At 55.2% G+C, this 5,902-nt stretch overlaps 1 protein-coding gene across 4 annotated transcripts in view; it reads right to left on the reverse strand.

Annotated features, from left to right (window-relative positions):
* TBC1D14 (TBC1 domain family member 14) overlaps positions 1-5,132 on the reverse strand; it is a 126,012-nt gene extending 120,880 nt beyond the window's left edge. Inside the window, exon 1 of one of the 4 annotated variants that reach the window (XM_037742210.1) lies at positions 4,777-5,132. The gene's annotated coding sequence lies outside the window, so the exon portion shown is untranslated. Of the gene's footprint in view, positions 1-4,322; positions 4,508-4,776 lie in introns of those variants that run through there. The other 3 variants (XM_037742209.1, XM_017539102.2, XM_017539101.1) reach the window with 3 other exon arrangements.
* Positions 5,133-5,902: the final 770 nt, after the last annotated feature.

The following is a 5,902-nucleotide window of genomic DNA, read 5'->3' on the forward strand; positions in this document are numbered from 1 at the left end:
TTTTTTGGAGATGGAGTTTCACTCTTGTTGCCCAGGCTGGAGTACAATGGTGCGATCTCGGCTCACCACAACCTCTACCTCCCGGGTTCAAGTGATTCTCCTGTCTCAGTTTCCTGAGTAGCTGGGATCACAGGCATCCACCACCATGCCCAGCTACATTTTTGTATTTTTTACTAGAGATGGGGTTTCTCCATGTTGGTCAGGCTGGTCTCGAACTGCTGACCTCAGGTGATCCGCCTGCCTCAGCCTCCCAAAGTGCTGGGATTACAGATGTGAAATACCACGCCCAGCCTAGTTTGGCTTTTAAATGGGTGATTCTTTCGGATAAAAACGGTCCAGAAAAGAATTTCCTAGAATTTCACATATATTCCTCCAGAGCCTGAGTGGTGGCAACTTTCAGGAACCTGTCACTTAATACAACGCTGTTTAAATAAGTTTCAGTCCATGAATGTTTCAGCAAACCAGGCACAAACTGACTATTGTTCAGGTCTCCAAAGGCTCCTTCACAACCCTAATGAGTGGACACTTTAACTTAGACTGACCACTGGTTATGGAAGGCACAGGTTAAACTTTTTTTTTGAGATGGTGTCTCTGTTACCCAGGCTGGAATGCAGTGATGTGATCTGGGTTAACTGCAACCTCCATCTCTCAGGCTCAAGCAAGGCTCTCACCTCAGCATCCAGAGTAGCTGGGACCACAGGCACACGCCACCATGCCTGCCCAGCAAATTCGTTTTTGTCTTGGTAGAGACAGGGTTTCGCCATGCTGCCCAGATCCACCCCCCTTAACGTCCCAAACTGCTGGGATAAGAGCCACCATGCCCAGCCAGGACAATTTAAAGAATTTCAATGCAAAATGTTTCAGCTTCATTTAATGATTTGGTAAATTACTAATTAACTAATTTTCCTAAGTACCTGTGAAGTGACTGGGAGGCAAAAGAAACATTAGGAAGATAAACTACTTAAAGCCTGTATAATTTATAACCTTAATTATTAATAAGAGAAACAATTTACTGAGCATTCAGCATGCACCAAACATGCAGGGTGCCATCATATGCTCTAATAATCACAAGCCTGCCAAGTTTCTTCTTTCAAGAAGAAACTGTGAAATTCAGAGAGGCTAAGTTACTCACCCAGGGTCACATGGCAAGAGAAACTGAGTTCAAACCAGATCTGACATCAAGGCTCATACACGGCCTGCTGGAGTACGTACAAACACACCCCTAATCTTTAACTGCCTTCCTCTCAGCGCCCTTAATATTGCCCAGGTGTTTTCACCCAACAACCCTGATCATCAATAAGCTGAACACTTAACCATTCTTACATGTCTGTGTATGTATGTTAGGCTTCAAATGAAGTTTTAAAAATCAAATAGGCTGGGAGTGGTGGCTCACTCCTGTAATCCCAGCACTTCGGAAGGCCGAGGCAGGTGGATCACCTGAGATTGGGGGTTCAAAAACAGCCTGGCCAATATGGTGAAACCCCGTCTCTACTGAAAATACAAAATTAACCAGGCATGGTAGAGCATGCCTGTAATCCCAGCTACTCGGGAGGCAGAGGCAGGAGAACCGCTTGAACCCGGGAGGTGAAGGTTGCAATAAGCTGAGATCTTCCACCATTGCACTCCAGCCTGGGCGACAAGAGCGAAACTCTGTCTCAAAAACTAAACAAAATAACAAAATAAACAAGAGGGAAAAAATAATGCAGGGTTCCAGCAGCCGACTGCCTGGGTTCGAATCCCAGCTCCTCTGTTGACCAGCTGTGTGAGCTTGGACTCGATTCTTAACTTCCCTGTGCCTTGGTTTCCTTGCAGCAAAATGAAGACAATAAGAGACCCTATCTCGTTAGGCAGCTGACAAGATTAGTGGAAGAAATCCACATAAAGCCCTTAAAATCGTGCCTGGCACAGGTAAGCCTTAGGAAATGCTGGCTGGTGTTATTCCTTCCTGGCCACCGATAGGGCCAGCCAACTCAGCCCCACTATTTTAGCAACGATTTGCATAAGCAAGGCCAGACACAGCCAGTGTGTGTCTACAAGGCCACAATGCACAGCTTCTTCCTGTCACCAGTCTCTCTTCCCACACCTGCCATGTGATACTGACGAAGCTCTGGGCCTCAACTTCCCCATCTATAAAATCAAGTGACTAGCCAAGCTCATCAGTCCCTGAGAGCCTTCCAGATGGACAATAAAGAATATTAAACCACCCAGGTCCAAGAAACGCTCTTTATACCTAGTCCTAAAACAAATGTTAAGCCGGTTATGGTGATGTGTGCCTACAATTGCAGCTACTCCGCAGGATCGTTTGAGCCCAGGGGTTCAGATGCAGTCTGGACAACATAGCATAACCCCATCTCTAAAAAAAAAAAAAAAAATTTAAAGTTAACAAACACATACTCACTTTCCTAAAATCCTCTCGTGTTCTCTACGTATTAATGTTTACACTGACAACTCTTTTCCAAGGTCTCAAAGACTCCCCAAAGCACCCCCAACCTCCCCTGTGCTGAGGCTTGGGGACATCCATAGGAGAGAGATTCAAACAAGCTGCTCTGACTAGCTGTGTCCTCACTTTCAGAGACGCCTTCTACAAAGCACCAGCTAAGAAATCAACCACAGTAGAGGGAAGGTGAGGGCATGAAAGACAGGAATTCACCCCCTAAATGGGGAGTGGGGCAGGAGACAGCGCACCCAATGGGGACGAACTGCAGGGGCTAAAGGAACATGGGGGAACAGGAGCAGCCAGGCGAGGCAGCACCCAAGCTAAATGTGAGAGGGTAGGCTGTGGGCAGATGGTGAACACACAGTTGTACCAACAGGAATCAAGCCCAGCTCGGCGCGAAGTGCTGGGACAGCGGAGGCCACAGAGGCAAGCAGAGCCTGGCCCAGCAGCCGGCCTCAATGTGAATCCCATCTCTGCCTCTCCCCATCTGGGTGGTTACAAGCCAGTTACTTTGTCTCCCTAGTCTCAGCTGACACCCTTTATGTCTCCTAAAAGGTGTTTTCGCCCAATGACCCCAAACACCAAGTTCATGCCAGGCTCTTCTTAGGACTGGGATCTCATTAGCGCTGTGGAGCCCACAATCTCAAGGGGCCAAACACACAGCAAAGACGCAGTAAGAGGGTTGGTCAGAGAGGGAGGCCAAACCCAAACTTGAGATATGGGTTGATACTGGCCAGATCAACTGGGCAACAGGAAGTGTTCCAAGGCTGCTGTAACGACGAGCTGAGACCAGGCAAAGCAAATACCAGTTTCCATCAGGCAACCCACCTCTATAAAAGCCAGGCAAGACAGCAACTGGGTGCCAACATCCTGCAATACTGGGGACAGGAGAGTTAGCATTTGGTCCCCAAGACACCACCACGGCCACCCTCCTCAGCTAGCCTCAGTGTATGAAATAACTAAGCTGATGCCCAGGGGCCAAATGCACCTTCCCAAGCAAAGCTTCCAATTCCAAGCTGAAGAAAACGGAGTCCTGTGCAACTTTAAGACAGAAACAGGTTCACGTGGTCTGGTCAGGCGCAGTTACTAAAATGCCTACTGCCCGGGCCTCGCGGTGGCTGGATCTGAAGTCCGCAGGGCCATTCCCTTATTCTCCTGACCAGCCGCCCCCAACAGGGCCGCGCCCCACAGCCTGGAGAGACTCCTGGAGAGAGGGGGTCCGTGGTCCCGGGATTCACTCCTCAAGGCAGCTGTCCCCGCCCAGCGAAGGTCCCCGGGCCAAAGTCTCCGCGGCCTGGGAATGGGGGGCTCCGAGGCAGAGGTATTCCCTGACCCAGGGACAGGGGGTTCGGGCGAGGTTGAGGTCCAAGGAGGTCAGGACTTCGAATGAAAGGGGGTTCCGGAGGCCAGGGGCTCCAGAGATAGAGCGGTCCGAGATGAAACGGGGGTACGGGACTCCCGGGAAGAGAGTCCGCTGCCCAGGGACTGAGGGTCCGAGGTGGAAGGGGGCTCTGGGGTCGGGGTCTAGCCCACTCAGCCGCCTCCTCTAGGGTCCGAAGCCCGGCGTCGGAGGAGGAAAACTTTTCGTCAAGTTCCGGAAAGGAGCCGGGCACAGCGCGCGCCTCCGCGAGGGCCGCCGAGTCTCGACTGCTGCCCCCCGCCCCGGCGGCCCCGCAAAAGGGCCCCCCCGGGCGCCACGCAAGTGCTGCCCTGGCGTGCAGGAGCCGCGGCCGCGCAGCGAGGGGCGCCCAGCAGGAGCAGCGCCGGCGACCCTCCTCGTCCCGGCCGCTCCCCGCCCCGGCCGTCGCTGCAGCAGGTGGCGGCCCCGAGCGCCCTCCCCTCCCTCGCGGCCCGAGGCCCGGCCCCCGCGGGAGGCCCTCAGTACCGGAGTTAGCGCGGCTCCGACGCCATCCCCGGGACCCGTGGGCCAGCAGCCCAGGCCGCGCGGGACGCGCAACTCGCACGGCGAGGACGCCCGGCGCGCGTCAGACAGCGGGTCCAGCCCGCAGGTGCGCGCGAGCCGCCCGCGGCGAACAGCGGCGCGCGCTCTCCCCTTCGCCCCGCCCCCTCCCCGCCCCTCCCCGCCCCTGAACACGCCCCCCACGCACTCGCGCCCCGCCCCCTGCCGGCCCGCGCCTGCTCTTCCGCCCGTCCCGCCGCGTCTGGAGCTCGGCGCTTTCCCGGCTGTCCCTCTTCCAGAGATCGCCTGCCGCGGGCCTCCGAAGCGGCGTCGCCGGCCCTTTTCTCTCTCGAGGACCAGCTGGAGTGGCGAGGGACTGCCTTGAGTGAGCTTTTGTGTCCGCAGAGCCCCCACGGACATCCGACAGGGGCCCCCTTACCTGGTCGGCTCCACCCGCGGCCATCTTGGAAGTGGGAAGCGGCCGGGAGGGGGAAGGGGCTCGAACGGGCAGGGCCCAGGCGTGGAGAGCCGAGCGGCGGAGCGCATCGATGGGCGCCCCTGCCCCGGCCGGTGTGCGGGAGACGGCCCGAGCCCCGCCGTGGAAGGGAAGGTCTGCGTGAGACCGGAGCTCAGGCCCCGCCGCGGTGGCCTTGGGAGCGGTGCCGCGGCGTCCTCCCAGCCAGCCTCAGTCTCTTAATTTGTAAAGGGCTTTTCCGAACGTTCTCTCTTCTCGCGCTTTGACGGGGTGCCTGGCGTTGTAGTTCCCAAACTGGTCTGCACTTCATCATCGCCTACAGAGCTTTTAATATTCCGAAGCTCAGGCCGCGCCCCAAGGCCAATTAAGTCACAGCCCCGGAAGATGAGATGGAAGCATCGTGAGTTTGGGAAGCTGTGTGATGTGGACTCAGGTTTGGAAGCCACTGTCCTGGCGTTATGTGCATATTTGGGTTCAGCATTGCACAAACTCCAGAAGCGGTATCTATGAACAGAGCCGTTGTACAAAGCGGGAAACGGACTCAGAGATGAAGCCCTCCGCCCAAGGACCCGCGTGGGTCAGTAGCTTAAAGGGGCAGAAGCCGGGTTCCCTGCCCCAGATCCACGACCTGGTGGAGAGTGTGTGAGAAGCCCCTGTGGACGGGCAGTTGGTCTTCATTCCCTTTCTAGGCTGTGGTTTCCGTGCGGCAAGCCTGGCTGATCTTGTTTACCGCTCTTTTCCCTGGGCCTGGCAAATAGTAGATATCTGTTTATTGGGTTGTCCTTAGATTCTGGGGACTTGAGGGCAAGAGGAGAAATCCTAGCGGCTGGGAGCCAGAAGGCCTGGGTTTCCACTCAGCTTTGGCTCCTGCCAACCAGGAGCCCTGAGGGTTGTCATTGGCAGATAAATTGCCAGAGAGGAAACCTGGAGAGACTGATGACAGCCCAATCTAAGGGAAGACTCAGCTGCTCAGAAAAGTCAGAGGCAGGAGGAGTTTCCCCATTACAGGAAGCATCTGGAAGCATGAAATGGAAGATTTGTCTCCGCTGCGGTCGTTAGGGATGGGCTAGGGAACCCCGTACTTGCGTCT

This window comes from Cebus imitator, unplaced genomic scaffold, assembly GCF_001604975.1.
Source record: "Cebus imitator isolate Cc_AM_T3 unplaced genomic scaffold, Cebus_imitator-1.0 Scaffold117, whole genome shotgun sequence".
NCBI classification, from domain to species: Eukaryota; Metazoa; Chordata; class Mammalia; order Primates; family Cebidae; genus Cebus; species Cebus imitator.